The sequence below is a fragment of the Octodon degus genome, unplaced genomic scaffold (assembly GCF_000260255.1).
Source record: "Octodon degus isolate 3935 unplaced genomic scaffold, OctDeg1.0 scaffold00550, whole genome shotgun sequence".
Lineage (NCBI taxonomy): Eukaryota > Metazoa > Chordata > Mammalia > Rodentia > Octodontidae > Octodon > Octodon degus.
The window spans coordinates 75,132-85,048 of record NW_004525126.1 but is presented as its reverse complement, the minus strand read 5'-3'; positions in this window follow the sequence as shown (position 1 = coordinate 85,048).

Sequence of the window (9,917 nt, the reverse complement as noted above, 5' to 3'; positions counted from 1 at the left end):
CCAAGAAATGTTGGCAGAAAGTATTCAACTAGAGGGTTTATAACAGGAGAGCTGAAAAATAAATTGACTTTAGATGCGATCCAAACAAAATCAACTTTGCTTCCAAATTCAGTATTTATTTTGGAAGACCAGCTTATTATGAAAGTTTCTCCGCATTTGAGTGGTCTAGAATGCTAAAGTTTATTCAATGATTGTGGCAGGTTGATTCTTCTAACAGTGCTTTTTCCTTCTGTGATAGGGAAACCTCTAGTCAAAGAAAGGCAAACATCAGAAAAACTTAAATTAGAACTCAAATGCTAGCAATTGCCTTACAGACTTTGCATAAGTAGTAGATTAATCTTCTTCAACAATATTCACATTCATATGAGAAAGGTAAGAGTTCATCTAAATGTCTACTCTTAGGGGAGCTTATATGAGTCCTGTTACAAATGGACAACAAATGCTATATGCCACTTCAATGGCTAATACAGATCCATATATCATCACAGTGAATAACTTCCCAGACATAGTGATAAAAGAGCAAAGCAGAATCAGAGCAGTGTGGAGAATGTGCTAGTACTTTTGTAAACACAATGTATAATATAAATATTCTTTTGTCAAAAATGTATCAGTTTTTTAATTATCTTTATAGTAAGATATTTAGAACACTAATGTATGAGGATAAATTCCATTTGTCATAAGAAAAGCATAGCAGGTAACACTAGAGCTGAGGAACAGCTTTGAGTTTTGGTAAAAACTGCGAGCAGAAATATTCTTCATATATATAATTTTAGAATTAAAATAATTGATTCACAATTATTAACTAAGACACTGTCTGCCCCCTGTTAGTACTAGGCATCAAAAAGAGGACACTTTTTCTGTCCCTGAGGACATTGTTTCATTCCCTCCAGTCCTAAGTGCCTTGAAATTACAAAGGTCTGCTTTAAACCCTTGTCTAGAAATAGGAAATAGACAGCAGCAAGAAGTTTTCCAGGTAGGATTTCCCTCCCCAGCAGAACCAGCTTTGGGAAGAAGGGTTGGAAGCAGAGGCAGAGCTTTGGGGTCATAGTCTCTATCATGCTCCTTAGATCCAACATCTCCCGTACTCACCACCGCCTTTCAGGTTGTGGCTCTCACCAATAGGGATTGAGCAGGAGCTGTAGCAAAAGCAGGTGAACTCCATTGGAAGGAGGGTGGGGGAGCGGAGCAAGAAGAGATAAAAGAGAGAGAGGGCTGCAGAGATAACTCTGCCATCTGAAAGCCTGCCTGGCAAGCTCAAGGACACAGGTTTGACCTCTGGTACCGCATGCCAAGCCTGACCGGGTTCCAGGTGTGCCATGTGGGCCTCTAAAGACAGGCATGATGGTGCATGTCTGTAATCCCAGCACTGGGGGGCTGAGAAATGAGAATCACTACCAGTCAGAGCTGCACAGTGAGACCCTGTACTAAATAAATATGAGAGAGAGAGAGAGAGAGAGAGAGAGAGAGAGACAGAGAGAGAGACAGAGAGACAGAGAGAGAGACAGAGAGAGAGACAGAGAGAGAGAATAAATGAGTGCTTGGCTGAGATGAGATGCCTCAGAATTTGCTAAGTCAAAACTGGAGACTCAGGGATATCCAGGGTATAATTCAGGTCTTTCCAAAGGTGTGAGGCCCAGGGTGGGAAAATGACATAAATATCTGAACAGCAGAAGACGATATGGATCGAGATGTTCCACCTCAACCAATAAAGAAACACAAAAGTGATTAATTACCCCTTCCCGTGACTCTTTTTCTACTTGTACCCTCAGTCTACTGAGCGACCAACCACACCAGGGAAAGGAATTCAGTTTAATGAATACACTGACAGAAGCCCTCACTCCTTCTACCATCACCCTCACAAAAACACCCAGAAGCAGTGTTTAAACTGCCCATCGTGGGGCCTCTAAGTTGACAAGTAATATTGGCCATTACACAGAGAAAGGAGAGTAACTCAAATCTAAATTGTCACCGAAATCAAAGTCCACAATACAGGTAGCTCCTATGTAGTAAATCTAAGCAAAAAAGTACTCAGTAAAATAGATTTAAATAAGATCAACATGTATTAGCATAATATACAAAGTATCACAATGTAATTGAAATCACTCATCATACAAAGAACCAGTGAAATCACACTTTTTGAAGATGTATTTTGGCTGTTTCAGGGTCTCACTATGCAGCTCAGACTCATAGTGATTTTCCTGTGTTCAGCCTCCCAGCACTGATATTACTATTGTGCACCAGAATGCCCAGTCTCCATGGCCAGCACAGCACACCTGGGGTCAGGCCGGTGGGGCATCTGGTGCCAAGATAAAACCCGGGTCCTGCACTTACCTAAGCAGCTGCTTACTCGCATGAGCTATATCGCCAGCCCTCTCAAAGGTAATTTTAAAAATAACTGGAGGCTGACTATGAGGAGACAAGATGCTGCATAGGATGGCTGCTTCTGTTGGGACTCATGACTTCTCGAAACTTCCCTCAACAACCCTTCCAAGTTCTTACACTGAGGATCCAAGAAAGAGCCCCTTAATGATACCATCACAGTGTGGAGCATGACAGGAGAAGTAACACACTCGAGAGCACACCCAACTATTTCATTACAAAAGTGACAGTGCAAGAAAGAGAACTTGGTGAGAATGCAGCTTAGAAACGTGGCTGTGGAAAGTGAATCCTTCCACACTGCAGCCTCCTCCAGGCTTCCAGTCCACGTGTGGCCAAAGGGAGGGTCAGAAAGGAAAGGCCTATAAGCCAATATCTTAGGAACACGTTAGTCAGCGCAGGTGACAGAAGCTGGGAAGTTACACTGTTGTAGAGGACCAGAAGCATTGTGAATGTTGCAGACCTGAGACACAGGACAACTGAGTTGAGAATAAATGAGAAGGCTAAAACTACTCCCCTCCTTTGAGTCTATCATAACATGAACAAGGCTGAAAGAGAATGTTTTGCATCCAAAAATTTCTTTAAGATATAGTCTATCACAGAAGAGACCTTACTGTGCACAAAATCAAAATGGCAGACCAGACGAGGACATGGAGGAATTTCAAAACTCTCAAATCTATGGTAGCAGTCACTGGACACAGCAAAACTCAAAATCAAATTTACAAACACACTTTCATTAAAGACCCACTTGCCTACTTTCTTTAGCCAATAAAACACATATGATTTTTTAAAACAAGTATGCTGCTTTGTATGCCAGAAGGCATTTTTTAAGTCCAAAGGAAGAAAATAAATATGAGAAGTCTCAGATATGATCCAGATATTGGATTCATGGTGCATGGATTGAAAGTAACTATAATCAGCGTTTTAAGGATATTTCCTAGAATGCTAGGCAACAGGCAAGAGCTATGAATAATGCAAGCAGCCCATGGAAAGTAGAGAGAAAGTATTAAAAGAAATACCAAAGATCGCAGCATTGGACAGAAATGACATGTCTTGGATGAGTAAATGAGAAGACTGAGCACAGGCGAATATGCAGTTGTTGACTATGCTTGGGGAAGAAGACTGTTGCCAAGTGAAAATGCAAAGATCATGGGCCAGGGAGATAGCTCAGTGGCATAAGCACCTGCCTGGGAAACATGAGGTCTTGAGTTCTATCTGTGGCACCACAAAATAAACAAACATACAAACAAAAAACTAAATTTGCTAAAATGCAAAGAACATAAAGAATTAACAGAGAAACAACAGAACATTCAATGACTAACATAATTTCAAACGATGTAATTCATGAGTAATTGGAGAACCAGAGAAAGGACATAGTGGAGGACTAAATAACTAAAATAATAATCACAAATAAAAATTCATTTTAAAAAAATGCTATTTAAATATTTTCTTTAATAGATAATTACATATATGGTAAAATTATGCAACAAATGTAAAGAAAAAAAAGAATTCCTGGAAGCAATTAACCACTAAGAAGAACATATGCAGTGTATTATTTGTTGAAAAATAAAAAAAAAGAAAAAAGAAAAAAGAAAGAAAAAAAATACTGACAAACCTAAAAAAAAAAAAATTCCTGGAATAGATAAAAATGGGGGAAATAGAGCTAGAAAGATAGCTGAGCAAACTCAATACCTGCTTAGGTGAGTGGAGGGACTAGGCTTCGATCCCTGGCACCGCATGCCATCCTGGGGCCACTGAGCCAGCCACCAAGACCAGCTGTGGTGGTGCATGCCTGTAATCCCAGTGCTGGGGAGGCTCAACACAGGAGGATCACTATGAGTCAAAGCTATGTAGTGAGACACTGAACCAAATATACTTTTTTAAAAATGAGGAAAATTATCAGTTGTTGAGCATTGCAGGAAATGGCAGACGATATTCTCCTAACAAAGGAAACTCCATGGGAAAAATTTTATGTACATAAAGAATTAAAGAACACTTGAAAAAATAAATGAAGCTATAATAAAATGTTCATAATTGAGTTAAAATGTTACCGTTTCTTTATTTACATTTTGCTGTCTATGTTAATAAACACAGAGCCTTGAGCATGCTAGACACGTGCTCTGATGCTCAGCTGCATCCCCAGCCCTGAATGTCATATTTAGAGACTTTAATAGGACCAAAGGAATTGATACTTACAACAAATGTTCAACTGAGACAAATCACAGAGATGTCACAAGACATGGAAAAGAGAATGTGGCACATGAATGGTAAAAGCGCTTCAGCATGCTGGATTTAAATTATTTAAAACCAGAGTAAGAATGAAGACAGGAAGAAAAGGACTAAGAGGAGAAAGTAGTAAACATGAAGCAAATAAACCAAGTGGCATACCGTTACAAGAAGGTAGGTAGTGACTCGCCTATAACAATACTCAGTTTTGGAATCAGCAGTATAAAATACACCAGCTAAAATATTATTATGATGAAAAGAAAATAATATCCAATTTCAGAAATCCAATTGAAATATGAAGACTGAAGCAAAGTAAAAGTATGTTACGGGCACAAAAATTACATATTATCAGTAGCCAAATGAAAACTCGAAAGTGCTAGCATTTAAGGCAAGGCAGACCTCAGTACAAAGAAAACTATAAAGTAAAATGGAAAAGCTTTAGCAAATGACAAAGAATTCATTTCTAATTTTATAGGCATGCAATGACAAAAATTGCACACACGAGGCAAACACTGTATAGAATTCCAAGAAAAAATAAATCCAGAATAGTTGTTGGAGACTTAGATATTCCTCACATAAAACCCAGCTAAAAGATACAAGATTTTTAAAAAGCATTATCATTTGGCTTCAACTAATACACAGCACTTTATCAAAACACTCAACATCCTTGATGAGGTCTCCTGAGACAATCCGAAAGGAAGACCAGATTCTGCACCATAATATACCTTTACCAGTTTCAAAAACTAAAATACAATCTACAAGAGATGGATAAATTCCACAGCACACTCTAAACACACATAAGTCCAAAAAGCAAACCAGAACCCAGTGCAAACGTGAAGTAAAAGTAGAGACTTTCTTAGTCCAATGTACCAGCTGACCTCTAGGCATTCTTCTCTCGTTAAACAGATGCAATCTCTTTGTTTCCCTTCCTGTGCAGGCTTTCTACTATTTTCTCTCTTCACCTGTTCTGCTTATAATTGGACCAACTCGAATGACCTCATTAGGAGAAGGACGGGAGAAGGCGCTGGGGAAGGAGACCCATCTGTGTATGTAAGCAGGATGGTTTTGACAACCGTACTGTGGATTTCTGCTGGTCTGTGGAAAGTAATTTGTTGTCTTCTTTTTCAGCTTTTTCCTCTCACTTCTTTTTTGGAAAAATATATTTAGTACAGGGTCTCAACATGCACCTCAGACTCATAGTAATCTCCCTGTTTTCAAGCTCCCCAGCACTGGGATTACAAGTGTGCACCACCACGCCAGGTCTCTGCATAAGTACCGCACGCTAACTGATTGCGCCACTGGAGTTTCTTCGCCAGGTCTCTGTGGCCTGCTCACCGCACTTGGGGGAGGGGCCGGGGCAGCATATGGGGCAGGAATGAACCCCGGTCCCCATGCTTGCCTAAGCTTTTGCTAAGCCCATCAAGGTATCACGCCAGCCCTGTTTTTCTCTTTTTAATGTCTCATAATTATTTTTATTTTCTTTATTCTTTCCTCTTCCAAATATACTTGCATATATCTGGTAATATGAATAAATAATTTAATGAAAACACTATGCAATATAACAAGTATGTGAAATTAATAATATTTTGTTTACTGAAATTCTGCATCATTTATAATTTTTTCTGTTTTAATACTAGTTGATACTCCCTTTAAAAATTGCAAATAAGCTCATTAATTCAACGTACCTTCAATTTCAGCACACCTCGGTTTATCTTGAAAAATGCCTGATCACCTGGACAACGTGCCTGGAATGTGCACAGCGTATTGGAGAGGCAACGTGGTTTTTCACGTATAACACTTGAAATTATTTGGGAGAGTAGCCCGCTTTTGCACACAAATGCCGCATGCACAGTAAGAGGAACTGAAAACACATTACCTTATGAGGCAGTTACCTCTGATTGTCAGGTCATGCCTTGATAATCACGGGACTCACTTGGGTAGTGGAAAAGATGTGAAGGCCAACAGAAATGAGGATTTTTGTGGGGAGAAGTGTCAATGTCGGACAGGTAACTGGTAAAATGGGGCAGAGTATGCAGCTTCTGAGTAAAGCTGGAAGGCACTTTCCTTATCCCAAGTTTATCTTCCCTTAATTTATGCAGTACAAATGAAACCTGGTCTTAGGTAGTCAGAAGCTGAATACTAAACGTGCGGTGCTAGCTGTCCCATCACAGTCAGATAGTATCTTTGTTGTATTCCAGGGTGTAATGGTGAGTGCACTGGACTCTGACTACAGAAATCTGAATTCAAACCTTGGTGGGGTCCTTCTCGCCTTCGGGTGTGTCTAGGTTTCTCACTCCACATCCTGATGTGGGGGATAGAAAGTTTCTGTCAGGGACTGGAGCTGCATGGTGCGGTGGCTGCTTTGGGTCCCAGCACCTTTCTGCTGATGACCCATTTTACTGCTCAGGCATGGATGGCTGCTCCTCATGATTCCTGGAAAGAAGCTGGATTCTTGGTGAGTCATCCCTGAGAGGTGACTTGCAGGTCATCTGATGGGGTGAATGAACATGAACATTCAGTCCTCACCTCCTACACTGACCCCAGGCTTGTTGAAATCAGAGGTCCTGACCTGGCCAGCCAGGGCACAGAGACTCTTCTAGTGTCACCCTGTCCTTAGCCCATCCTTAGGCCTCAGGGCAAAGGTCCCAGGGCAGGAGAAAGCAATCATCAATAGAATGCCACCAGGTGTCTTTCATTAGGACGCCTTGCACCAACTGTCTCAGAGCCAGGATGTTCCTTGCTGGGCTCCACTCTGGGTGACAAGTTCTCCCTGGGTCCAAGGTTGGATCCCTGAGCCCTGAGGCCTGTATGTTATCTGGGCTCTGACTGTGTTCTGCTCCTCTGCTTACTGGATCTTTAGATAGAGATTTCATTCTGAATTGCTAGCTCCAAGGCCTCCCCCCATGATGCTGTGGGCATCCTAAGCAGCCAGGATCCTGCCCCCACCCATCCCCCCTTTCCCCCAACATGTGGTTCATAGGTCTCCTCTCGGCAGAGACAGGGGAGATAGCGCAAGAGCAGCATGAAATTACCTATAGGAAGCATCACTGTAGTATTTATAGTCAAGTTTCAAAGCGTTTTGAAGCCTGCCAAATCAGAATCACAGAATCAGTGACCAGAAAGGGACAGAGGAGGAGAAACACATGAGGAATATTTTTGCTGAACTGGGACTGAAGAATTAACTCCTTTTGTCTTTCTCACACCTTGAAAGTCTTATTGATGAAGTTTTTCATTGTGTTAATGTAATGTTATCATTCTTAGTATAAGGATGAGAAAAAAAGAGAGTGTGGCAACCACAGGTGGTGGCAGTTAGTAAAAGATGAATGCGCTTGAATAGCATGGAGATTTTGAAGCACAGTCCACCTTCCTCCTTCTTTCTCTTATGTCAATCTGGGAGTGAGACCTTTGGATGGTGCTATGCATAATCCAGGCAGGCTTTTCCCCTCAGCTTACTGGTCAATACACCAACCATCTCTGGACATCCTCACAGACACAGTGTATTTTACTAGTTTGAAAGAGTTTTCTTCATCTAGGCAAATTGACAATCACCATGATCCATCAAAAATTTACTTGAGAATAAGTGGAAAAAGAGTGGTTCCTTCTTATACAGAGAGCATTGAAGAGAACTTATAAAGCCAGCGAGTATTATCAAGACAAATTGGAAGATAGAAAATCACCTGTAAAATCAAGCACACCTGTCCTGCCAATCCTCTATTGCCCTTCTGGGAAGATCGCTGAGTAACAGCAAAGAAGCTTAGATGAAAAGAATGTCTCTCTGCAGGTTCATACAGCCAGTAATGAATCAAGGGGAACATAGAGAGAGGGAGAAGGAGGAAAGCAGCAAGGTGAGGTGATGCCAGGCCCAGGGGGCAGGCTTAGGGAGAGCCAGGGACCCCAGCTCCTTCCCCTGTGTGTTCCTACTTCGCGTGCCTCACCTCCAAACTACAGTTTGGGAAAATCGCTACATTCTGCCTGGCACTTCTTCCAGCAGCTTCTTCTGGCTCAGAGGGTGGGTGCCTTTAAGCCTTTACTCTCCACTCATTTGGGAGATTGTGGGCCCCATGAGCTTGAAATTACTAAAGGATGTTATTTCCCCTTTACTCCCTTGCCAAAAGCAGTTCTGTGAATTGATAGAACTCGCACAGGTACACTCTAAGGCAACATCATAGAACACTGATGGACTCTCCACCAGATCATGTGGAGCATTTAAGTTTCCTCAAGTAAATCTTCTTGTGTAGGCCCAATTTCCATCCTAAAGGTACTTGTAGGACCCTCAGGCAAAGTAACTACACATAGGCAGCATTAGAAGATTTCAAATAACTTCACTCTCCTTTGGAATTTTCTTTTCTTCAAATAACTATAGAATATTTTTCAAGAATATTGATGTGGGGATACAACCACCATATTAGTCCTTTCACGAAGTTCAAATAACATACACTATTCTGTCCTCCATTTTCTCTGAGAAATTGAAATTGAGGTATAGAACCTGGAGAGTGGTTGAACATGGTTGGATCGAGGAATCGTCATCAATTTTCTAAAGACTGGAGATGCGACATTAGCATAAGAGCCACACATCAGCCTTGGAAAACACACCTTCTAATACCATCTACTAACAGCGCCGCTGGTATAATGGTACCATGCAAGATTCCCAATACTGTCTACTTATGTCATCAACAGCTACCTTTCTTCTCATGTTACTTTCTAAAGTGCATAACCTGTCTTCCTCAACTCAATCTCCCTCTACAACATCAAGGCCTCAGAGTCCAAATGCTAACACAACACACCCGTGAGATCTCTGTCCTCTTCCCATACAACCCTGTACCTCAACACTCAACCATCAGACCCAAGCTTGGCACCCCCCATTGGTGTGCACTATGCTGAGTGACTCTTTCCACCACGAGCCTTGCTGCTGTGCTGAGCATACACTTACCTCATCCACATCCATCCTCTTGCCCAGACTGGCTCTTACACGCCCCATAATAAAACAGTCTGTCTCCAGTATAATAAAAAGTAGTGCTCCCTGGGTAATTAAAAATGGCCATTCATCTATGACAAACCAACAGCCAACATCCTACTAACTGGACAAAACCTGAAAGGCTTCACTTTAAAATCAGGCACAAGACAACAATGACCACTGTCACCACTCCTGTTCAATATAGTTCTGGCAATATTAGCCAGAACAATTAGACAAGGACAGAAATAAAAGGAAAGAGGAAAGGAAAAATTGAAATAATGATTATTTGCAGATGACATGATACACTACATAGAAAACTCCAAATAAACTACCAAGACACTTATAGATTTATTCACCAAAT